General features: G+C 41.0%; 1 protein-coding gene across 8 annotated transcripts in view; it reads left to right on the top strand.

Annotated features, from left to right (window-relative positions):
- Positions 1 to 26,499, top strand: part of MAPKAP1 (MAPK associated protein 1) — a 211,292-nt gene that overhangs the window by 55,314 nt on the left and 129,479 nt on the right. Inside the window, exon 1 of one of the 8 annotated variants that reach the window (XM_037036879.1) lies at positions 6,367 to 6,390. The exons of the other annotated variants lie outside the window; for them this stretch is intronic. The gene's annotated coding sequence lies outside the window, so the exon portion shown is untranslated. Of the gene's footprint in view, positions 1 to 6,366; positions 6,391 to 26,499 lie in introns of those variants that run through there. 8 annotated transcript variants of the gene reach the window in all.

The raw sequence follows: 26,499 nt of genomic DNA, 5'->3' as shown, positions 1-26,499 counted from the left end.
TGCTTCATCTCACTTTTTTGGGCTCAGTTAACCAGTCAGTAAAATGAAGATGATGACCAAGGTCAGACCCACCATTGGAATTAGATAATTTTATGATCAGCGTGAGACATTTAGTGACCCTTAAGTATCTAGGTTCTTTATGAGAATATTGTAGGCAAGGCAAATGATTCATCAGACATTTGTTGAATGTTTACCTTGCTTCTGGTAGAATAAAAGGTCCCTGGGGGCACTGATAAAAGGTGATAGCTGTGGCCTCAAGGAGCCAGCTCAGAGCATCATGAGATCAACAGACCGCAGCCCAAGGACAGGAGCATTTGGAAATCCAAGGAATGGAGTTGGTTCTAGACTAAAGTCTTGGTGGAGGAGTTAGTGGAGGCTTCGTTGACCCTAATCTTGAAGGGGGTTCTGGCTGGAAGGTTTCCGATTCAGTTTTCAGTGCCTGCCCCTGAGAAAGTGGGTGTTCCCCGGAAAGGAGTAGTGGCCTCTCTACCCTCTCCGCACCCCTTCGGGTGCTGGGCACCCCCCTCCCAGAAACCTAGACGTGCTGCTTCCGGTCCTACATGTTGGAAACTGGATGCCGGATCTGCCGTTATGTAAACTTCTCTCTCCTGGAAAATTTCTGCTTGTCCTCTTCAGGAGCCAACTCAGATGTCACCTCCTTCGTAGCATTTCTTTGATTTGCCTGACAGTGGCTTCCTCCCCTACACCATATTTTGCTGTGTATAATGTGCAGTTTTTTGCCCAAAGTTTTGAGGGGAAAATAAGGATGTGCATTATACACGTGTATAATGATTATATGCCATGGGTATAATAATCCTGTGTGTAAGGAGCACCAAAATGTGGGCGCACATTATACACGGCAAAATACAGTGCTTCCCAACACGTTTGTGCTGCCGTAGAGTACAAAGTTGTCTCTTTCTGTCTGTCTTTCTCTCTCTCATTGGGCTCAGTAAGTATTGGGAAGGAAAGAAAGAGGGAGGGAGGGAGAAATCTACATCCTGGTGGGTTATATTTTAAGTAATTAAAATGAGTCCAATGATAATAATAGCAACAAGCATGTATTATTGAGAATTTACTGTGTGCTAGGCACAATTCTAAGTGCTTGGCATGCAAAGATTAATTCTGAGAAGAGCCCTTGAGGACGTTCAGGAATAGCCAGTTTGAGAGGTGAGGAGGCTGAGACACGGAGAGGTTACCTTGCCTCAGGTTGCACGGCTAGGAAACGGGGAGTCAGCGCTGGGCCCGGGCACGGCAGCTCCAGGCGGCCTTCTTCATCTCCACGTTACACTTGCATGGTGTGTGAAGGGCTCCCAGAGGTCTGCCACTTGTTATTGTGAGGTTAATTCTCAGCCAGTTTTGAAGTGGCTCCGTGTTTTCCCTAAGGGATTGGCTGCAAAGGTGGTGATCATTCCTTTTGCCCTGAGGTTTTCATAAAGTCTTTTTGCCAGTGGAATATTTGTTGCTGAAGCCATTTAGGAGACAATGAGGTGCTCAGGGACAGAGTGCCGCTGTTCTGCCGATGACACGATGTTTTATGTGCTGCTGTGTTAGAGGGTGCCAGCTCGGTTTTCTCAGGCCCGCGTGATTGAGGGACTTGAGTGAGAGTAAGCAGATTGCAGTTTAATCTTGGAAAGATTGAGGTAATTTGTACGGACCAGCAAGTATTCAGACCTGACGAGAAGGAAGAATGTTGCTTGTAGAAAAAGCAGAAAAATATTTAAGTGCATTTTGTGTGCAGAACAAAGGGGCTTTCTGTAAAATTGGTAACATCCAGATTATTTTCAAAGAAAGATGCTTTCCAACACGAGATTTTTAAGCCATTTAAAGTCTGACTTGACAGGAATACTTTTCTTCTTTTTCACCACTCTCACGGCATCGTTCCTAAGGTCAGCCAGTGATTCCTTCTCGGTGCCCGTCAGCCGTGACACATCGCAGATTCACCAGTTTCTCCCTTGTTCCAGAAGCTTCTCACATCCCAGTTTTGTCACGGCAGCAGCTCTGAGGCTGGTCTCCCTGCCACTTGTCTCCTCTCCCTTGGTGTGTCCTGTGCAGTGGTGGCCAGGTTAAATACCTCCACTGTCCTCGAGGTAACAAAACTAAATTCTTCCACCTGACAGCCCTTCAGCAGTGGTACCTTCCCCCTGCCACTTACATACTTTCCATTGTAATTTTGACTGGTCAGGTCAGTTCAGCTTTTGTTTGCCTGTCATCTGCTGTCCAGCTGTAGCTATGCTATAATACTTTAATCAGTGCATTGTTTTTTCACTTAAACTGTACGAGAGCCCCAAATGATATTTTTATTCTTGTTGTCTAGATGAGGAGACCAAAAGGCAGGGAGGAATTTGAAAAGCCCACAAAGGAACTGGCATGAAGATGCAAAGTAATTATTTGTTGAGTGAGTGAATGAATGAATGAATGAATGCCAGTAATTAAGAGCGCTTGTGTTGTACTTGAACCTGAGTCAGTCTGATTCTAGATCTTCTATCACCTCGCCTCCCAATTTCCTGACAGTTTTGTTCCCTGACCACAAACAACTTTTTCACATATTTGCTCTGGTCATTTCTTCAGCCTGGACTGTGTTTAGCCCATTGCTTCATATTTTTTGGAACACAGGACAAAACTCAGTCTGGTTAGCACTTTGATACTTGAAATGCTTTTTGTCTGCTCATTCCTTTTGCACTTTTGTATCATCTATGTTATACTTAATTAGATACTAATTTGTGGCACTGGCAGTCGTGTGTGTGTGTGTGTGTGTGTGTGTCTTCTCAGACTCGAGCAAGGGATTGGGTGTGGTGAATTAGGTGTTAGACTTCGGTGCAGTATGTAGTTTAGAATTTTCTCCATGGGGATGATGACATTCTGGCATTCTGGCAGGGTTAGACCAACGTACCACTCATAGGTCAGGGGATATGTAGTTACCTGGCAGTTATTACAGTTGAAGAGTTGTTAGGTGTGGGGGAGTTTTGAATTATCCACTTTATGTAATTCTCCTTTATTGTATCTCTGATACATATGTATTATCGTTTTCCCTGTGTACTTTTTCCCCCTTAGTGTTATTTGGTTTAGTTTAGTTTTTTTCTTCTATTAGTTTATTTTGTTCTCACATGTACATCTCTCAATATAACTTTTGTTTGTCCTGGGCATGGCACCTGTCACTGGAGCAGCTTTTTCTGCCTTTTCCTGGCTTGGATCATGTTCATTGTAGAGCCAGCTCCCTTTTTTTTTTTGTTGGTCAGAAGCAGTTCCCCAGTCCTTCCAACACGTATCAATGCAGGAGGAAGATTGGGAACAGGAAATGTAGCCTCGGCCCTGGAGCCATCTGTCCTCTAGGGGGCAGCACCTCGGAGCAGCGGCTGTTCCCACCACACCGGCTGTGGAGCTTGGAAGTCCTGCCTGTGTCAGACTGAACTGTGCTACTCTGGGTGGGCCGTATTTAAGCAGGCACAGACGTGTGCCCTAGTAATTTTTATTTCGTATATTTAGTGAAAACTTACCAAGCCCCTATTTGCTAGGGCTGCAGTGTGAATAAACTGCTGTCCCTGTTCTGAAAGAACTTGCAGGCTAGTATTCTTTCAAACCGCAAGAGAGAAGCATTAAGGAAATGCTAAATTAAAGACAACTTGAAAATAAAAATTTCATGTTACCTCTTTTTGAGCAGTTGATGCTAAATCATCTTTACATCATTTAGCATAATTTAGTTTTAGTCTGTGTAATTTTGCATTCTGCTTTTCCACCTACCTTTGTAATCACTGAGTTTTTCATTTCGCATTGTATAATGCAAGTAAATACTTCTTTTGTGTGACTAGCTTACGTTCCTTAGTAAAGATATTCCACAGTTGACATGCCTCTGCCTTAGAGCCTGCTTCATGAACATTCTGGTGGAGAAGTCGAAGGCAGGGCGTGTTGTATCAAAGGGCAGAGTGGTGATCTTGCTGAAGATGCAGAGGTAGGAGTCAGTGCAGCCTGAACGTACGCCGTGGGAGACAGTGGTCTTGATTTTTTTTTTCAGTGAGCAGTAGCTGGGGAACACATAAAAACACAGACTAGAGTAATAGGGGAACCCACTGGTAGTTCGTAGCTAGGAGTTTTCATTTAATTTGTGATGTGTTGGGAAACTTCTCTAACCTTCCGAGAAGAGGCCCTGCAACTAATAATGTTGGAGGTAAGTGGGGCTGTTCTAAGCATCTATCTAAATGTTTAAGAACATCTGATAAATCTCATGGTAGAATTAGCAGGACTCAGTTTCTACCTGGCCCTGTGGAAACAGCAGGTGTCATGGTGGGAGGGCTGGAATCGCAGGAGAACAGTGTGCCTTGGTTAGGTGGGAACAGATAAGGATTAGTGCCAAAGAGAATGAATCCAGCATTAGATCGGTTAGCTCTGTCTGGGGACTAAATAGGGGAGGGGGGTGACTTTTCTCTCCCATAGCTTGTGATGGAGAAAAGCAGATGACCAACAGTCAAAAGATGTGTTTTCCTGCCCCAAAGTTCCATCCTTCTCATGCTTGTAAATCCTTCTGATGAACACTTTGAGTTTGTTTCCTCATGTGGAAAAAAATGGGGACAATAATACCCACTGAATGTGGTTATTTTGAAGGTCAAATGGAGAGTAGAATGCCTGTGAAAGTGTTATAGAGGCTGTTGGCTGTTACTCTCATAGCGAGTTGTTATATTGAGCATCGTGCTTTGAGAGTTTGACTTTCTGTCTGCCCTGTAACCCTTCATCAAGCATTACTAGGATCATATTCCAAGGAGAAACTTAAACCATGCCTGACTTCACCAGTACTCAGTTTGCCCAAAGGAAATGGGCTCTTGAATCTAGTTAGAAAGGAAGTGAAAACATAATTGTTTCAGTGGGATTTTTCCCTCTTCACCTATTGAAAAGTGTATTCATGTGTTTTATAAGGCTCCCCTACAAGTCTAATTTGATGACAACAATTGCCATTATTGCTAAATTTATTACACCGTCACCTCTTTTCCCTGAGTGACTCATTATGGAGTCCTGGAAATGCAACTGTGTTTTTGTTTAGGAGGAGGTGGTAGTGGGGGAGAACTTGGGATTGACTTTTAAATAAGAGAACTTTGTATTATATTTCTCTGTCTGGAGGCAATAAATCTGTTTCAGCAGATTAAATACAGACTTCTTTGTAAAGCCCTGTTTTCTCAACCCTTTTATCAGCAGCACTTGGCAGTAATCACACCTACGGAAACTTGTAATTTTCCTCAAGGAGGTGACACTGACAGAATTAAAAATGAAGGAGCCCCCCTGAAAAGCAAGTTCATTACAAATTAACAGTGGTCTTAGCAAAGCAGTGGGCTAAGGCGTGTCAAATAGCAATATGGATAAAGAAACCCAGCATTTTAAACTGTCAGAGCTGGGAGCAGGGCTAGCCTGAGAACAAATTAATCACATATTGTCAAGGCAAAGTTGCATCAAATTAACACATCGGATTCCAGCATATTAATGTTAGAATGCTTTCACCTGATTATTACTGCAAACCATTGCCACTCTTTGAATGCAAAGATATAATTAAATTGCTAAATAGAAAGTGCATATAATATCGCCACATGCATTTAGGATGCATGAGCTGAAAAGTGCACATCCTAGGAACTGACAGGTTCTATTTGTAGGGGAAAACTTTACTTTTTCCCCCTTTTATTTACTTGGGAGTACTAGAGTATGAAATTAGAAAAGTTAGTTATGTTATTCATATCCTACATGAGTTAGATGAAATACAGGTTTAATTTAACTGATTTGCTACATTGGCTATGAATGCATAATTACCTCTGTGTTTTTCTGGAAGAGAAATGGGAAAATGTTGCACAATGGGCCTTTGCAACAAGATTTCTCATTACACATAATTCTGGTGGTGGATTTGTCATCAAAAGTTGCGTTGGAGAAACTAGACTGTCTATTCTGACAACTCTCTTTTATATAGGGGTTACTTTCTGGCTCTGCTCAATCTAGAATGTGTGTGTTATGATATTCAAAATGAAAATTCTGGCAGAAGCCCAGCTGTGGTTGACCTTTCTGTTCAAGAACACGGCCCAGCAGGAACAACTTGCTTTTTCTTATCCCCTGCTTATTTATGTCTGCTGAGATTTGGGCCAAGCCTTCTGGCTTGCTGACTGTCATTCACACTTCAGCCTGACTACTCTCCCTCTGTCCCCTACCAGGTTCTGCTTGTCCTCTGCATTAAAACCTTAAAACTTAACCTTCTTTCATGAAGCCTCTTTTAGTAACCCAGGCATTCACAGTCTCCCACTCTTCAGCTTTGGGAGAGAGCAGTCTTGATCTACAGAGTCACTCAGCAGCAGTTGAAAGATTTGTAAGCCTGAAGAGTGAAGTGTAGTGATCACCAAGAATCAGCAGGTGTTTTCTAAGAACCAGGTAGGCTGAGGGATTGAACCTGTGACCTAGGTAAGTGCCCTGGGTGGGAATCGAACCTGCAAGCTTTTGGTGTAAGCTTTGGTGTATAGGACGACACTCCAACCAATGGAGCCACCTAGCCAAGGCTTACACGATATTATTGTAGGCAAACTAGAGAAGTGTTGGCTGGTGATGTTGTGGTCGGGAGACCGGTACCTGGCTGAATGACTAAGCAGTGGTGATTAATGGGCTCACGTCAGACTGGAGGGCTGTCTGTTGTGGCAAGTTGCAGGGCTCTGTGTCTTCACTGCTATCAGGGACTCGAATGAGAACATCGATGATAGCTGATCACATTTGTGGAAGGCAGGCATGTACAGTGACAAAGTCAGGGACCAAAGTGGTCCTGACAGGACAAAATGATACTTGCACTTAGGTCATAAAATCAATCATTTATGTATGAGGACTGTGTAAAGAAAGGGAAGGGGAAGATAAGGTTTAACCAATAAGTACGTAAAGGAAAAGGTTTGGGGTCACGGTTGGTTGTAAGCTCAGTGTGATTCAGCAGAGCAAGATGGTTGAAAGAAACCATTCATTCATTCATTCATTTCTTGAGTGTCTGTATATGCCAAGAACTTGGCTAAATACAATAATTAATGAGATACAATGATTAATGAGAGAGACATAGTCCCTAATCTCATGGAATGGGTACTGTTGTAGGAGATGGAGACAAGCACAACCCAGGGTAACAGATGCTAGGAGAAGGAAAGTTCAGTCGGCTGAGTTCCCTAGAGAAGGGCACCTGGCCTGGATTCAGGGTGGGAAGGTGTTGGGGAGGACCCTTTACGTGAGCCCTGAGCCACGGATTGGAAGGTGGGAAGGTGTTGGAAAGAGACTTCCAGGCAGGGGAGATGCTGGTGTAAAATTCTGAGGGTGAAAGAGATTCTGGTGAATTGGGGGAATGAAAGTTGGTTGAGTGTGTCTGTAATGTGGCAGGTTAGTATGGAAGGGGCAGGAGATAAGGCTTTGACCTGCTTCTGACAGTCATATTTGGAGCAAGGAATGGATGTCATTAGGTCTAAGTAAGTCATTATGCCTCCAGTTAGCAGAAGTCGGAAGTCTACTATGAGTTCCTGTAAGAAAGACATTGGCAACTGTAAACAGCCTTCCTTCAGACAAAGGCTACCAGAAGGCCGTGGGGCCAGGGAACTAGGACACAGGAGTTGGGATTTACAGAGCCTGTCCGGAGAAGGACGGCTCAGGACAGTGCGAGCATCGCCTGAGAATAGTAGGAAGGTTCTCGGGTAGAAGAGGGCTCTGCATGGCTCTGCAGGCTGGGCACAGCCAAGCGAGGGTTATTCATCTTTCCGTGTTCAGGGGCGGCTATTTGTGGGAGACAGTGCGTTAAGACAGAGAGCCCCAACTCCCTAGACATGCATTGAAATCCCAGGACTGCTGCAGTGCCTCGGGTGAAAAAAGGATTTCCTCTTTGTGAGCCTTAGCAGCCTTATCCGTGAAATAATTAACCCACCTAGTTTTTGGAAGTCCAGAGATAGTAGATTACAAAGCACCTGGCACAGACAGCGGCACTGTAGGGAGCTAGTCAGTTATTGTAGAGTCAGAGTTCTGACCCCTTGACTGTCTCAGAGTTTACCAGCGTTTAAGTGTCGTGGCTCCTGGGTTCTGATCTGAGGCCTCCCTGGACTCCAGGGTTGCTGCCTCCTTCCTCCTGCCTCCTGTCTCAGCACTCCTCCGTCCTGCAGCCCCACGGAGTCAGTTCCTGAGCTCGAGCCTGCAGACTGAGTTTGATATTCATGTCTTTTGACTACGTTTATGAGTTCAGTGTGTTGCAGAAGCCATGTTTGTTGTACTATAAGCTGTGGCCCTGCCTGCCTCTGCTAGTATAGATGAGTGAGCTGCCCCTGCATTTTTAAGTGCACGGGACATTAGGGCCAACAGCGTGCACGTCGTTGTGCAGCAGCTGTCTGGCACCTTTTCATCTTCCAGAACTAACCCTCCGTGCCAATTGGACGGCACGCCTTCTTCCTCCCTCCCCCTCAGTCCTTGGCAACCCCCACTCTACCTTTCATTTCTAAGAGAGACCTCATAAAAATGGAACGAATCATTTTTCTTTTTGTGGTGTATTTCACTTAGCACAATGTCCTCAAGATTCATCCACGATGTAGCATATGACAGGATTTTCTTCTTTTTTAAAGGCAGAGTAATATTTCATTTTGTAGGTGTATCATATTGTCTTTGTCCATTCATCTGCTGGTGAACAGTCGGGTCATTTCAACCTCCTGGCTATTGTGAGTGATGCTGTAATGAGCATGGGTATGCGAACGTCAGGATCCTATCTTCGGTTCTTTGAGCTGGGTGCCCAGAAATAGGGTTGCTGGATCGTGTGAATGTACCTTTAGTGTTTGAGGAACATCTCTCTGGTTTTCCACCGCAGCTCTACCGTTTTACATTCTACCAATAGCACTCAAAGGTTCCGATTTCTCCACATCCTCACCCACACTTATCTTCTGTTTTATTTACTTATTTATTTACTCACTTATTTGCTTACTTACTCGCTTACTTATTTATTTAACGGATCCTTATAACAGAGGTGAGGTTATATACCTCATTGTTGTTTTGATTTGCATTTCCCTAATTATTAGTGATACTGAGTTTCTTTTCCTATGCCTGGTGGCCATTTGTATGTCTTTGAAGAAATGTCCTTTGCCTATTTTTTAATTGGATTGTTTGGTTTTTAAGCTTGATATAATGGCATTGGTTTATTTTTCCTTTCTTTCGCCTGTGTTTTTGGTGTCATATTTAAGAAATCACTGCCAAGTCCAATGTCATGAAGCTTCCCCCAATTTTTTCTTCAGGGGGTTTTATAGTTTCAGGTCTTACAATTCAGTCTTTAATCCATTTTGAGTTAATTTTTGCATGTGGTATAAGTTAAGGGTACTGCTTTAATTTTCACATGTGGATATCCAATTTTCCCAGCACCATTTATTGAAGAGACACATTCTTGTCTTAAGTGACTTACTGGAAAGATAATGGTTAGAGTTTCACCCTTCAAATGTATGTGATGTTTCTTGGTAATGCATATGTGTGTGTGTATTATATATATGTATATATACATGTATTATATATGTATGTATGCATGTATATTATGTACATGATACATATTATGCATGTATATATGCATATGCATATATAATGCATGTATGAATTATATGTATATATTATATATTATACATATAATATACATATATTAAATTATATATAATTTAAAATATTCCTTTTCTTAGTATGGTAATCATTTTGCAATACATATATATCTCAAATTATTACTCCATACACCTTAAACTAATAGAGTATGTCAGTTATATCTCAGTAAAACAGGGGAAAAGATACTGTTTCCACCACTGCATCACCTACGTCCCATGTCCTCTCAGATGCTGTGGTTCCTGTTCTTTGCACGTTCTGTTTTCTCTGCCTGGAATGTCTTCCTTTCTCAGTGAATTCCGATTTATCTTTTCAGATTCAGCCCATATATGGCCTCTGCTGATTCCCTCAAGTTGACTCCCCCAAGATGTACTTACACATGCCCTGTCATTTTATGCCCTTTGCTGCCATGAAATGTGAGCTCTGTGTGGACAGGGACAACATCTGGTTTGTCTTTATGACCCCAGCAAATAGCACAGATCCTGGCACCCAGTAGTCACTTAGTAAACTTAAATGAGTGAACAGGCCCTCTTTGCCATAGAAACTATAAAACGGAGAAGGGTGGGATGCCTAAGTTTTGTATCACTAGCTGAGCTTCTGGCTCCTCACTTCTAACATTAGCAGGTGGATTGTTCTGAGGTCCCTCTGGCTTCAGTGGTCTATGAAAATCGCATAGGGAATTCTTACCGAAGTGCTGCCATAGCTTCATTCCCACAAATCCCCCAGGGTCTAGCATCAGCCAGGATAAAATGTTGACTCTTTTTTGACTGGGGAGTGGGGGACCATAAGGAATGTTGAGATCAAGAGTCAGGTGAAACCCAGTGTGGGGGCTGACCGCATGTATCAGGGCTCCTGGTTCTAGCAGCCCGTCCCTCATCGCAGGCACGGCGTTCCCATCCACCCTCCTCTGGCCTCACTGTTTTCATTGCTAGAATTGGGACGAACGGGCGGAGTCATCCGTGCTCATGTTTCAGGATGTCTGTGTTGAAGGGGAAATGAATGTGTTTTTGAAAAACATTTGATATTCTCACATTATGGAAGGACATGAATAATTTTTATATAATACAAAAAAGTAAAGCTTCATGAAAATTTGACTGTTGGGAATATGCAGAAGATAAAATAAATTTTACTGGCTGAGGTGAGCTACACATCACCTTTGGGGGAGTGTGAGATTTTCATAGTCGTCAGGGATCACTGGTTAAAGATGGTCATGAAACACCACATTGGTTTCTGTTCCTCTTAGTTTTCTGTGATGCTGTGGTGATGGAAGCTTCATAGAAGGCTTCCGTGGGGTGAGCCCCACTTCTGTTGCGTGTGGGAGTTATACGTACAGTTTGGTGGTTTATCTTTCTATATGCATCCTGACTTTACCACTTACTGGCTCCGTGACCATTAGCAAGTCACTTTATTGCTCTAAGCCTTACTTTTTCGTCAAAAAGGAATGTAACACCTTTATAAGATTATAGTAAGGATTAAATAGGTAATTAAAAAGTTTTACTGGCTGGCACATCATAAATGTTCTATTCATGTTAGTTACTGTTGGGGATTTGGAGGTGAACATTAAGTACCCTCTGACCTGACCTGCCGTTTAAACTTTAAGTGTTAGATGTAGAAGTGAGAAAAGTGGAATCAAAGTGTTCATTTCATTGTTGACAATTCTGGGTAGTGTTTGCAGCTCTAATACCTTAATACTTCCTCCCCTGAGTTTAGATCAGCACCGTCCAGTAGAACTTTGTATGATAATGGAAATGACTTTATCTGTGCTGTTCAGTATGGTAGGCACTAACCACTTATGGCTGTTGAGTAATTGAAAAGTGACTGGTGTAACTGTGGAACTGGTTTTAAAATTGAAGTTACTATACATTTAAATACCCACATGTGGCTCGTGGCTAGTGTATTGGCTGGTGCGGGTCTGGACAGTGGGAGGACTCACCCAAGGAGGGTTAGAGCTGCAGCAGAGGCAGCCTTCTCGGAACGGCTGTCTCAGACCGTGGCCAGCGACGGGGCCAGGTCCCTGACCCCAGAAGTTTGACCACAGTAGTAGTTGCTGAGCAGACACCTCTGAGAGGTTTTGGACAGGTGACACCATGCCAGGTAACTTCTTTCCTGGGATAAAGAGAAGAAGGGACTACTTTCCGGGTATTTCTAAAAGGACAGAAAGATGTATTTTGTGGCTAAATCCAGGAAGCTTGGGAATAGAAGGAATAGTTCCCCGTACAGTTATAGTGACTAAATGTTGTGCAAAGCCTTTGTTAATAATAAATTTAAATGTTTTAATGCTTTACTGATAAAGATTTGTTTACATTTTGGTTCATTCTATACTTCAGATGTGATCACGGTTTTATTCCTGGGTACTTGTGAATGTTTCACTGTGTAACTGGAGGATCCAAGTGTAGCTTATCTTTTACACAGAATGCAGACGTGCACTTAAAGCCACACTCAGTGTTTCGTGAGCCTCTGCCCTGCATTCAGTCTTCCTTCATTTATGTTGAACATGACTTTTGGAAAGCGTATGAAAAGTCAGCTGCTGTTTTGTGTTTTTGCTTAATTTTTATTGATCAGAGTTAAATACTGAAGGGCATGCTAGGTTATATAGCTTGTCTCTAGAAAGGGGAGAGTTGACGTTTCCTTTGAAACTTGCCCGGAGGAGAGTCTTGCTTGTAGCTTCCCAACATGTGCAGTGATGGCGCAGTGCCGCAGTGTGAGCCGTCCTGCTGTCCGTGAGTAATGGAGTCAAACCCGTCAGACCTTCCAGTTAGGGCGTTGTCTTAAGTCACCATCACATGTATAGTGCCCCTAATTTTATTAAAATTAACAGTGGTTACACTTCTAACTTTTCAATTGATATCCTTTCTCATCAGGCATATTCAGGCAATTAAATATTGGCCTCAAAGACCCATGTGTATTATGGGATTATTTTAATGACCGTGTGATTTATGTAGTGAAGATACAGCATATTTAAAACAACCTTCAATTAATTAGAAGGGGCTGTTTAATCTACATTCATAAAAATTTTGATTAAAATATCTTTGTTAAATTTCTCATTTGATTTTATTGTAATTTATGTGGTTCAATTTATTGAAACATCTTTGAAAATATTTAATGCCTTGCGGTGCTAAAGCATTGATTAAGCATTCACTGTGTATTAGGCATTGTGTTAAGTATTTTGTACATATTTTCTCATTTAAAATCTTCACAACCACCTGGCAGACAGGTGGTATCACCGGTTTACGCTGGTTTACGGATGGGACACTTCTCTGGGCCACAGGGGTCAACATGACCCATTTCAGTGCATTGTGAGGATTAGATGAGATAATTCATGCCCACCTTGAGGATAGCACTCAGTAAATGATAGCTGCTATCGTTACTCTTGCCTTACTGTTTTTGATTTCATGGTTTTTTAAAATAGGTAACAGATGTTATAGTTCAAAACTGGAAAAAGGTATTACACAGTGAAAAGATTCTCTCCGTCCGGTTCCCTGTTCCTCAGGTGCCTGCCCACACCCACTTCACTAGTTGTGTGTCTTCCAGAGTGTCCATGTGCAAATATGGATATATTTGTATTTGTTCCCCCCTTTACACAAAATGTAACATGCTATTATTAACAACTGTTCAAGAGCTTGCTTTTTTGTACTTAACACTATAACTTGGAAATGTCTCAGTGAACAGAGAATTTGTCATTTCTTCATGTAACTACGTAATATTCCATTACTTGGAAATATTATAATTTCTTTATCGCGTTGATGGAGACTTGAGCTGTTTCTGATCTTTTGCTATTACAAACAGTGCAGCAGTGAATAATCGTGCACATGTGGCGTGTTGTATGTGTGCAATTATATGTAGGATAAACTTCAAGAAGCAGAATTGCTAGGTCAAAGGGAACGTGCATTTGTAGTTTTTCTAAGTATTGCCAAGTTGCCCTCCGTAGGGACAGTGCCAGTTGCACTCCCACCAGCGATATATGAAAGTGCCTGTTTCCTCACAGTCTTCCCCGCAGAATCGATGAGCTGTTTGGATTTTTGCCAGTCTAGTCGGCGAGAAGTGAATCTGTGTAATTTTAACTTACATTTCTCTTATGAATGAGGTTGAACCCTTTGTGCATTTAAGACCCTTGGCAGTTTTGTGAACTTCCCAGGTATATTGGATTCTTGACTTTTTTCTTATTTTCTAGAAGTTCTTTATATATTAGTGCAATTAGCTGTTTAATGTGTATCTCTTAGCTTTGTTTATGGGTTTTTTTGGACTATACACAAATTTTTTTAGGTAGTGAAGTTTATTATTTTTTTCTTTATAGGCTTTGGATTTTGATTTCATTTGGGGAAGTTTTTTTATTATGTTCTGCATATCTCTTTAAATTCATTCCTAGATATTTGCAATTGTTGCTATTGTAAATGAGGTTTTATTTTCTGTTATATTTCTAACTATTGTGTGTAAGAAGGCTGCTGATTTCTGTGTTAATTTTATATTCCCTTACATGATCACATCTTCTGTTTATAGTAGTTTTCATTAGTTCTTATAGGATTTCCATAAATACAAGAATATTATTAATATACAATAATGTATAGAATAATATAGTGGTTTCTTTTTACTTCTTTCATTTTCATTTTTCTTCTTCTGACTTCCTCTTGCCTAGTGTTGTTGCTGTTACTGTAACCAGCGCGACCACTGCCGAGGCAGCACTTGGCGTTGAGCTAAAAGCTGTTAGTTCTCTCTTTAAATTGCAAGATGTCAGTATCTCTGAAATGTTTATCATTTCAGAGATATGTATGGCAGAGAATATTAAGACAAATTTTAATGAGCAAAAAAAGGAGGAGCAAGTTGAAAATGTCTTTGTATTCTGTGGGCCTTTCCTGCAATGCTTATAAGAAAGAGCCTATATTAAATACGGTGGTCCTTTTTGTTTTGCTATTGTTGAAAAATATCTTAGGTGTGTATTTTGAATGGCGGTGGGTCTTTTCTCCCTTAGAAATCACTTGATATTCTTTTTTCTTTATTTCTGGAAAAATTTTGTACTTGAAAATATACCATAAGATTACTATGTCTTTATATTCTGCTAGTAATAACCTTGCATTTTGTCGTAGACCAACATAACAACTGAAATCAGTTTAAGGTTTTCCAAGAGCTTCAATTAAACTTAGCAGGAATTGTTTTTCCCGGTAACTTTCTGTTCCTTGATTCATAGTATAGTCCCATAATCAGTTGTTTAGTATTCAGTTTTCTCCTTTAAGAGAGTTTTTTGATTTGCAGGCTGTAGGGGATCAGACGAATTCGAAGGAGCAAAGAGTATGAAGAGAAATTAGAAGTGTTCTTGGCAACTAATGCATTCCTTCCTCCCTCCCTCCCTCCCTCCCTTCCTCCCTTCTTCCTTCACTCAGTAAGTCCTTAAGGGAAATTGTTGGTTTCTTGGAAATACGTGGGCACTTTTCCTGTCCACATAAGCTGGAAGGACTGTGAGGCTCTTCATTCATCTGTGAAATGGAGAAACAGGTTCACTTGTAAATATGTCTTAAATTAAAAAAAAATTACATATTAAGGAGATATAGAACATATTTTAAAGATATATTCAGTATATAAATAGTTGTACAGTAATCGCTCCTGTACTCCTCACCCAGTTTGGAATGCAGACTATTACTTTTACTTTTTTAATAGTTAATTATTTATTTTATCTTTTCCCTTATGATTTATCTCCCTTATACTCTCCTCTCCCTCTACCCACCCCTTCCCCCTCCCCTCTCCAGTGGCCACACTGTTGGCGGTGTCCACGAGGGCTTTTTCTTTTCTGCTCTGACCTCCACCTTCCACCCCCAGGACATTACTTTTACTTTGAAGTTCCCTCTGTATCCTCCTTGCTCTCCTCCTCACAGAAGTGTCTTTAATTTTCTCTCTTCTCTTTATGGCTTTATCCCATATATTTGTATCCCTAAACATGGTATTTTTGAACTTTGTATAAATGTGTTTTAAGCATTCATCTCAACATTATGTTCCTGTGTTGATGCCTATAGCTATAGTTCATTCATTTTCATTAAAGGAGATACCTCATTGTGTTAGGGCACTGCAGTTTGTTAGTATGGAAATTTGGATTATTTACAATTTTGCTTTAAAAACAACACTGTTTATACATATTTTACACATGCAAGAATGACCCCATGGCAGAGGCTTAAAAACACTTTGACCATGAATCACATACGATAAAAGATCCATTTTATATCCCAACCCAGTACGCATACATATAAGTATTTGTGTGCATATAGATATATATGAACCAAAATATTTGTGGAAGAATACTTACCCTTACTAAGTACAACTGAACTCTGATATTTTTTATTCTAATCTAGTCTAATTTTATTACATTTTAAAAAATATTGGTCACAGTTGGCTAAATTGATTTCCCAACCGTTAGTACTGTGGTTTGAAACATCGCGTTCCAGAATGCATGCAGATGTGGATTGCAGAGTCACAGGCTGCGTGGGCAGCTTCCACGTCAGTAGGTACTACCGAATCACTCTCCGTAGTGGGCGTTCCCATTCACACTCCCTCCAGCAGTGCATAGGCGTCCCACTTAGCCCATGGGGTCATGTCTTCCAGCCTTGTAGGTGGGAATCATACCTCCTTATAATTTGCATTTGTATTTCTCAGATTATAATTGAGATTGAACATTTTTGTGTATGTATTGGTTATTCATGTTTCCTGTTCTGTGAAGTATTTGTTCAAATGTCTTGCCCTTTTTTGTGTATCATTTCTTACTGAATTTTTTAAAATATATTTTAGATAGTAACTATTTTTTAATGCCTTTGGATACTAATCAGGAATTCTGTTGCAAACATGTTCTCATGATTTTTGGCTTGTTTTCATTATTTTATGTTGTTTTAAGCAGAAATTCTTATTTTAATGTATTGAATGTATGTGTCTTTTACTTCATTATTTATACTTTTTGGTGTTTTGTTGAAGAAATCCCTTCCTGTCCCAGGATCATAGAGGTATTTTCCTACATCGTATTCTCAAGTTTCTTTGTTTGTTTTTTGAAGATTTTATTTATTTATTTTTAGAGAGGGGAAAGGAGGGAGAAAGGGAGGGAAAGAAACATCAATGTGTGGTTGCCTCTCGCGTTTCCCCAATCAGGCATGTGCCCTTATTGGGAATCAGACTGGATTTCTTAAGGATATTGTACACTCTGGCTTTTTCTTCTGTGTTCTGTTCAGTTAGTTTAGGAGCATATACTGGTACATCCCTACTCCTCTGCCCCTTTGAGTCAAAGGGACCTCTCCCTTCCTGTGGCCCAAGGGAGCTGTCTAGTGTTCTGTAGGAGGAGGAAGCTTGTTTTTCTACTGGGACCTCATGTGCAGTTAGAGACGTTGATTCTGACCAGTTCAACAAGTAACCATTTGGTATCCCCAGAGTTCTGGAAGTTCCTTATTAGAAGAGAGACATTGTTGCATTCTTCTGAATAGAAAAATTTCTAATCAATGGGAATACAGAAATACACTTGTATACCATGTTATATTAGCGCAGGTCAAAGAGTATGAAGCCTTTAGACCTTTCTCCTCGTCCACTTGGTACTACTTAATCTAATTCTTGCGTAACTTTTCTTCAGGCTACACTGTGGCAGAGTGTCAGAAATAACAGGGAACTGTGCAGCCCACCTCCATCTAACCTTTTACTCTATTTTTGCATGCTCGGAGACAAGAACAGTGCGTCTTATTCATTGTCTTTGTGTATTTCTCTTGGGACTTCTATTGTCACTTTGGTTTTTAGAAAAGGAAATTGGCTTATTTGAAATGTTTGTCTTGATCCTCTGTGGAAATACCAGTTTATGGGAAGGTTAAGGCGGCTGGTTTGGGCTCTTCCCAGAGTCTCGGTTGCAATTGTCAGAAAGGAAACCCTAGGGAGCCCGCCGCCCCTCGTCCCCCCCCCGCCCCCCAGCAAGGGCAGTGGCTGCGCAGAACACAGCACTCTGGATGCTTTATCAGGGGCTGTCTGGGGAGCAGAAATAATGGTCTGAAGGCGGAAATGCTGACGTCTCCACTTTCCCAACTTAGCGCAAACATCTTTACCTTCGGTGGATTTAGGCGCCACAGAGGTGGCTCCAAGAAGCCTTAAATGCAAGTGTGGTTGCTTTTAGAATCAGGCTTTTTAAAAGCATGGCGTTTGGGTGTTTCCTTGACTTGAATTCTTTTTTTTTTCATTTTTAAGGAAGTGGATTCATAACATCCACTGTCAGGGCCATTTCTCTCTCTGTGATGACTTGTTCACTATTTACATCAAAGGGTTCAGGGAGTGAGAAAAGTAAGTATTCGTAGATAAATGAAGAAACAAATACATGAAAAGCTTTGCTGTCTTTGTGACGGCAAAAAGTCTTGACTGAAGCATAACAGGAACATAGCAGCTATTTGATTAAAACTTTAAGGTTTTTCTCTGGAAACTTTGAAGCATGTCTGTTTTTTCTTCTGTAAAGAAGACTGTGACCAGGGAAGAAGCCCTAGAATGCCGTGGCCACAGTGGCCCTTTTGGATGCATCACCCTTGTAGGAACTGCGGGTGCTTGCTTGCCCCCTGACGTGTTCATCCTTTGGAAGGCTCAGAAGAGAATGTGTAAATTACTTGCTTCTTACCCCCATACAGTTTTTTTCAACATCTCTTAACCATTTTTAAGTTCAGTGGTATTAAGGACATTCATAATATTATATAACCAGTCATAATATTATATAACTGTCATTACCATCTTTCTCCATAACTCTTTCCATCTTGTAAAACATTGTTTTGTTGCTAAACAGTAACTCCTCACTCTCTCCCTCCCCCAGCCCCTGACATCACCATTCTGCTTTCTGTCTCTGTGAATTTGACTGCTCCAAGTATCTCATATAAGTGAAATTGTACAATATAGGTCTTTTGTGACTTATTTCACTTAGCGTAATATTCTTAAGGTTCATCCGTGTTGTAGGATATTGCAGAATTTTCTTTCTTTTTAAGGCTGAGTAACATTTCGTTGTATGTACGTACCACATTTTGCTTATCCATTCATCCTTCGGTGGAACTGGAGTTGCTTCCATGTTTTAGCTATTGTGAATAAAGCTGCTATGAACCTGGGTGCACAAATGTCTCTTCAAGACTTTGCTTTTCATTCTTTTAGCTATATATTCAGAAGAATTGCTGGATCATTTGGTAATTCTATTTTTAATTTTTCAAGAAACCCTCATACTGTTTTCCACAGTGGCTGCACCATTTTACATCTCCACCAGCAGTGTACAGAGTTTCTATGTTCTCTGCTTCCTCACCAGCACTCGCTGGACAATGGGTCTTAATGGGTGTGAGGCGGTATCTCATTGTAGTTTCGGTTTGTATTTCTGAACTGATTACTAATGTTGAACATCTTTGTATGTGCTTATTAAGCATTTATATATCTTTGAAATATCTATTCTAGTTTTCGTGTACACATACAGTTTTATTAAAAGCAAAACAAGTAACTTCGCAATAGGGGAGGCAACTGTAAGTAATGAGTAAGACCTCGGGCCCTGGAGTTGGACAGCTCCAGGCTGGCATTCCAGCTTCACCAGCAGTATGACCTTGGGCACGTTCCTTCGTTTCTCCAAGCTTCCGTTTCATCCGTAAAATGGGGGCATAGTCGAATCTATCTGATTAACTTGTTTTGGCATTACGTAAGTTAATATCATGGATGTCGAATGTATGGCATAGTATTTGACCTATAATAAGTATTTAATAAATATTAGCCACTGTGTTGCTGGAATCATGAGCCAGTCTTAAATAGTACCTTTTGTATTGTTACTGTCTTCTGTTTTGATAGAAATGCAGTTTGTTCCATTTTGGGGAATTTTCGGTTGTTTTTCCAGTTGATGCTTCTTACTATCTCAGTCACTGTAATATTAGGTGAAACCATATGGAATTACAATTTTCATGGGTCATAAATGATCAAAATCAGCAGCTTCATGGAATCCAAGGTAATACAAACTATTTGAGTGTCTAATATGTGCCAGAGTGCCTGCTATGCCAGTTCATTCATTCTGCCCAGCTCCCCTACAAAGTACATACTATTTTCCCCCTTTTGGGTTGGAGAAACTGAGGCTGAGAGGTGAAACACTTGCCTGAGTTTACACAAGAGGTAAGTAGTGAAGCCAGAATTCAAACCGAGTCCTGTTGAACCCCAAAGCTCATTTGTTTCCTTTCCAATGTCTGCCATGTGAACTGTCTCAGAGACCCTCCTCCCTGTGTTTGTGCCTAGAAAAGGCAAAAGCAGGAGAACTACACCGTTCCTTCTTAGTTGCTGGTGGTTTGAGTTTTCCTCAGTGGCATGAGCATGATGTGGTAGTCCGTGTTCGTGTACCTTTGTGCTTTTGTCCCTCTTTTCACACTTGGAGCCCGCAGTGTTGGCTGCAGCCACCTTGACTCTTTCGAAAAAGGCACCGTAGAGTGGACATGAGTTAACCTAGGCTCTCTGCCTTCCCCCCGTTTCACCTGGCCATCATCATCTCCACCGTTTCTTGACCTTCTGTGCAGGGAATGTGCTAGGTGCTGTATTTATTTTGCCTCGATGTTCCTTTACTTAGAGAGAATGAGGGCTAAAATCCTCTACAGGATGGAAGGAAGCTGAGGCTGAGTGGAACTGGATGGTTTAGCTGGGGCACAAGACCCGTTAGTCTGTCTTGCTTCGGGGTCCACGTCTTTTCTGCTGTACCCTGTTTACTACTCCGGTTATTAGGTACTCATAGAAGGGAAACAGGGGTAGCCTTTTCTGCAGAGTGACGGACAGCATACTTTGGTGTACTGTCCCTACTGGGTTGTTCCCTTTGTTTTCCTACTGCCTGTCCCTTTTGCTCTTTCCTTCCCTCTTCTTTTCTTTTCCTTCCTCCTTTTTTTCCTTCCTCCATTTCTCTCCCTCCGTCACACCCCCTTTTCCGTCCCCCCTTTTCTTTTCCTAAACATACCTGATGAAGTTTTATTTTTTAGCCTGTCCTTTATGTTTTTTATTGTTTTCCAATTTTTTTAAATTTAATTATTTTTCAAGTACAGTTTTCTGTCTATTACTCCCATCCCATTCCACCCCCCCCCGTGCTCCCCCACTCCCTCCCATTTCCACATGAAGTTTTAAATATAGGAAGCTACTTACTGTATTTTCTGAAGGAAATTGGGTTCTGTGGTATTCCCATTTGTTTTTTTCCCCCGGTACTAAAAATTACCTCCAAATTTAATTTGCTTTCAGAGGAATTGTCACCTTTAAAAATATGCCACCAAACAAGTTAGATTGAATTTTTATCAGTTTCAAAAAGAGTGACCTCAGAATTTGAATGTAGTCTTTGAAATAATAGGATTTGGAGGTAATTGCTTAATATCCGAGTTCAAGATAATGACGTGTTTGAGTTCTAAGGAAAGCCTGTTTGACCTAGTACCCTACTTATTCCTAACCTACATAGCTAAAACCAGCTGTCTGACTCACAGCGACTGTGTTGGTGAAACCCCTTCCATTGGCAGCTGGAGGTTGCACTTTATTCCTTTGTCGTTCCATTGTTTCCTTTAGGGTGAGGGAGAATAATTAAGGAGAACATCTTTTCTGAGCAGCTGGAACCCAATTCCAGCTGACTGCAGCACCTGCGAAGATGGCACCTCTGCCTCTGGGTGGCAGGGTGGGATGCCAGCGCAGAGCCTGTGACGGTGAGCTCCGGGAGTGCAGAGGCACGGCCCTGCCGCACCACTCGTGAGCTTCAGATGGCAGCAACACCAGTGAATGCGAAGTGTCGGCTTTAGACTAATTAGAAGAATGATTTGTGGAACGGTGGCTATTTATTTAATTAATCACCAGCACAAAGCCATAAAACCCATATTTTAAAAATCCCTGTTAGTTTGCCATGTGGTTAATAGATTGGGGCACATTAAAAAGTGACATGGTGATGCATTAAAAATGTTCCACCTGAGGTTTTTTTAGGAAGGAACAGAAGCTGTCTGCTTTCAGATGCTCCAGTGTAACCTGCCAGGATTTGACCTGTCGGAGGTTTCAGTATTTGTAAAGGCATTTGTCTTTTGAATAGCATCTTCATTAGGGTACCGCCTCTTGGAATATTGCAAAATATAAAAATGTTTGTATAGTAATTTTAAAATGTATATTAAAGTTAATTTTGTTACATTTTCTCAATGAAGAACTATATTTTCCCATTGAATTATACTATATCTACTAAGCATCACAGTATCTATTATAACATAGGTTATTCTTTTCCTTTTGGGGGTAAGGGAGTTATTTAATTAACTAAATAATAAATGCAGCAATGTTTCTGTCGCAGCCGTCAGAATCGCGTTTTGTCCCGCCCTTATTACTTTTTATTGAGCGGGCACAAGGATAATCGCCATACATGCTCAGTCTCATCCCAGGTGAATTGTCATTTCTGGAAAGGAAGAATAAAGGTAGAATTGACTTGTTCAAGGGATGACACTGGCATTAAAAATGAGAAGAAATAGTTAAGGTTGTAACAAACGATAGTGGTTTTTACACAGATTTGTAGTTGGGTTTCAGCATATGTGAGTGTGTGTCTGTACAGGCCGTCTTGCATTCTAATGATACTTGAAGCTAAATTGGTATATCTGTGATTCACTCTTTTGTTTGTTTGTGTGTTTGTTACTGGATTGGAAATGTTACTGCTAAGCATTCCCCCCCAAAATTTAAGATCATGTATGAAAATATGTTGCTCAGGTGGATGCTTATAAGGAAATTGTCCAGCTCTTAGGATTGCGTTTCTCTGCTGTGTTGTATAATTACCTGCTCTGTTAGAGGGGGCGCTGGAATAGAACGTGAGCATGCTAATGCCGCCTGGAGCTGCCGTGGTGGTGATGATCACAATGCAGATAAAGCATTTCTCATAACTGCCGTTGCCTGCTGGAGCCTTTGAAACATCTGGACCTTTAATTGAAAAATAGTGTGGTGCTGTGCAAGGCAGGCATGCTAAGTGAAGTCACTAATTTAGAATACAAAAATATAATTGATAAAGTGTTTTATTTACATTGTATTTAAATATTCATACTTTGTTATGCTTTGTATAACAGGGAATTACTGGGTTAAATTTTCATGATCATAGACAGTTTAAATGAGATAAATTAAGTGAAAATGTTAATGGAATTTTACACTGGAACCAGAAAACAGTTTACTCCAGGCGGGAGTGTACTTTTGTATCTATTGGGGCCTTTTAGGGAAGCAAATAGGTTAGGTCTTATTCTTTGGGTTTTGTGTTGTAGGAGAACTAATCATCAGTTGGTAAGTAACATCATTGCATTTCAGTCTTGTTATTACTATCATATCTTGTTATTTAGTTAAAAAAAATAAAATGTTTCTTGGCATAATGGTAAATGGCTCTAATGGCAACATTATCTCCCAATAAACCAGAGCCTCCCACCTCTGGGGGGCAGGTTATCAGAGCCTGCCCGGGAGAGCAGAAGAGCTGGTGAAGGGCGTGCAATTAACCTTTGTCCTGCATTCGCAGCAGGGGAACTGACCTAGCAGCCTTCCGAGGAAATCCAATTTAATTTAAAATGAATTTGAAAAGACAAATTAGCCATATCTACTTTAATAAGATAAAATCCCGATTCTCCCTACGTCTGGTTTAGTTAGGACCTCAGAGGAGATTGGGCTGACTAAGACTCGGGATGAACAGGAGGGAAATAATGCCAGGGGGGCTGAGGAAGAACCCAGGAGACCCTGGTGCCAAGTGACTTGTCAGTTTCTGCAAGTGAGCAGGTCTCCTACTGCCTCTTTCTCCAGAGAGTTGCAACCTGAGGTCGGCCTTTGTCTAATTCAGACCTTTAGCTTTTGTCGGAGCTTGATGCCATGTTGATGTCACATGCTGCTTGCCTGTCTCCCCAAGGACCAAATTGTTATTCTCCTCCTTTGTCATTATCAGAACACGTTTGGGTACTGCCACCTGGGTAGCCACATTTAGTAACAGGTACACCTCACAGTTCCTGATGAGACTCTTACTCCAACAGTAAGGATTCTCTGGGGCCCTTGATTTCGTGCTTGACCACCGCTTTTTGAAAACTGAAGCAGAGGGTTCCACCTACCCCTCAAGGGGCTGCTGCTTCCTTGTGTTTTTCTCCTCTGAAACATAGTGAGGGTTTATTGAGCCCCATCTCTGTGCGCAAGACCAAGGAAACCTGCAACACTTTGTGCTTTCTCCCTGTACACAAGAGGCAGTTCCTAGAAGCAGCTACCCGGTGTCCCCTTCAGTGCCAGTGGTTCCTGCATAGCTGCAAGTCTGTGTGATGTAGCTGCAAGTGCGTGTGGCAGAAGGCTGTAGGGGGGAGCAGCTGAGAGACTGAGAAGGGAACTTCAGACCTGCACTCCCAGTTCTGAAACCATAGCTGTAACATGGCCTTTCCTAGATACTCAGCCCAAGACTGGTCACTGAGAGGGTAGGGTTTGACAGTGATCCCACCTGGATTAGAATCTTGATCCCTCCCCAGCTGACCGATTTGGAGCAGAGCCTTACCTTATGAACTTCCTCAGCTTTAAAGGGGGAGTGTGTAATCCTCATAGGACTGTTGGGCATATAAAATTAGATAATGTACTGAAAAGTGCCCAATAAATAGCAGCCAGCAGTGATGACTTGCCTGGTTCGGGGAGAGTTTTTGTGTGAACACAAAGGGCTGCCTTCAGAGGAACTTGCTCTGTGAGCCTGGTCTCACCTACCCAGGTTGTCAGCTCTGTAGTTGGCTGATTTTGCTTCGTATTGCTAGGATGATTACTTAATTGAATAGTGTGACACTATTCAAAAGCAGAGAGCTTTTTATTTTTTAAAGTACTTAGTACTGGTGTTTTTTTCCAGTGGATGGTGGTTTCCTCTCAGTTTTAAAAATAAAGTTTTCTGACACTTACTTTTTTTTCCCTTTCATTGTGTCTTGGAGACATGTGGGATAAAGGCCTAATAGTCATACTGTTTGGCATGCTTCTCAATTGTAAATTTTGCATGTAGTTAGAAGTGATTCTTACCAACAGGAAGCATTGTTCCAGGTAAAAAGTACTTTAGCTCTTCTTTATCTTGCTGCTGTTTAAATTTCAATGAGCATTTGCAGACTGCTAAGTGGAAACTTTCTGATGACTCTTTGCAATTGTATTGCTTTCGTGGTGTTAAAAAAATGGTATTTTCTATTGTAGACAGACTTCTTTCTCTGTGGCCAGAGGTGTAGGTTCTTTGTATGGCCTTTTCCTATACAGAATAACACCTATCCCAGTTATTTCACATGCATTTTGAGGATAAAAGTGGATGTCGTAATTGGAGAAATGTAAAGCTATTTATTTCCATTTTGTCTGATGTTTTTACATTGTTTGCTAGGAGGTGCGTCAGGGACTTGAATTAATTATAATTACTGTAGACACGCACACTGATTGGCCAAAGAAAGTAGTAGGCCCACTTGTGCCAAAGCTCTCTAATTAAATTCTAACTTTGGATAAGCTAGATGTGCATGAAAGATTAATTTTAAGAGATTTTTAGGACTTACTAAATAATGATTCAGTAGAATTTTTGAATTATATCATTAAGGAACATTGACTCTTAAAATGCTAAAACAGTCACGAACCTACTACTATATAGAAATGTGTAGGTTTTTTAAAACTGTTCAAAATCAAGGACATCGAATATAATTTTAAGATATATATTATTAACATTTAAAATTTTTGTAATACCAACTGAAACCCTGCAAGGAATGGATATGCACCTGAATTATTTCCTTCAATATTTATACAATTTTATATTCTCAAAATACTTCATTATCTCTGGAATTAAATTGTCCTTGGGGTAGTTGGAGGGTTGTACCGAATTTTCCATATAATTTAGGAGGGTGATAATGGCTGCACTGTAACCTTTTCTGGAGATACATCATCTAGTAATGGAGCCAAGTATACAGTCTCCATTGAGTTTTAATTTTAAAAGTTGATATTAAATCTTAAAAAGACTCATTATATTATGATAATTGATAGAGTTTAAAACATGTAATTCTTCTTTATGGTTTTAAAAAACCTATTTTTACTTTTAAAGCGTATTGATTTTATTATATAAATGATTTAATAATGAAGAGGTCCCTATAGTTACCCTAGGTGATGATGGGGCTTAGTTCATGCAAATTACCTTTCCCTGATATTATCTTCATTATAGAAGCCATTGTTTGTATAATTAAATGCAAAGTGCCATGTAACATTGGTGATCTGAAGAATCCCACAATGGCTGCGAACATTCAAAATGGACACTTCACATCGATTATGCCTGATTATGCCTGAAAATGGCTGGATTGTACTTGAGTGAAAGCACCTCCGGGTACCTGCTGTAACCACCCGCAGGCTGGGCGAGAAGAGAATGCAGTGGCTGTTCTGCCCCAGTGGCCGAGATAGGGGCCTTTCCCTGGTGCCTGGGCTTCTCAGCTTCACGTATGTCTGAAGGGACATTTTGTCCAAATCGCTGCCTGGCCTGAGCAACAGCTTAAGTAATAATAATGGGACGTAATTGACATTTGTATGGCAGCTTGCAGTTCACGGAGCGTTTTAAAGTGCTTTATTTTTACTTTATGTGCCCTGTTCTTTTGAGGTGGTGGTCTCGTCTTTGTTTTATGGCTGAGAAAATTGACTTTCAGAGAGGTTATGGGCTTGCCCAAGATCACACAGCTAAAGACTGGCAGGGCCAGGGTCCAGACCAGTCCCGTAGACTCTGCAAAGAGGTCTGTAGCAAGTATGACCTGTGATGGCGAGAACTGACAGTATCAGGAACCACTTCCTGAATTTAAGACTTTGAGGAAATGGTTGTTCCCGATACAGTACAGGCAGGCTTTCTTTTCCCTCAGCCCCATGGCTTCTGTTGTAAAATTTCTTACTTGTGTTTAAACATCAATGATTACTGGTTTTTAAAATTAATAATTTGTAACCAAAAATTAT

Source organism: Sturnira hondurensis, unplaced genomic scaffold (genome assembly GCF_014824575.4).
Source record: "Sturnira hondurensis isolate 20B ecotype Veracruz unplaced genomic scaffold, ASM1482457v3 Scaffold0022908, whole genome shotgun sequence".
Classification (NCBI taxonomy): domain Eukaryota; kingdom Metazoa; phylum Chordata; class Mammalia; order Chiroptera; family Phyllostomidae; genus Sturnira; species Sturnira hondurensis.
Note: the sequence above shows the minus strand (reverse complement) of the source record. Positions and strands in the feature narration are given on the sequence as shown.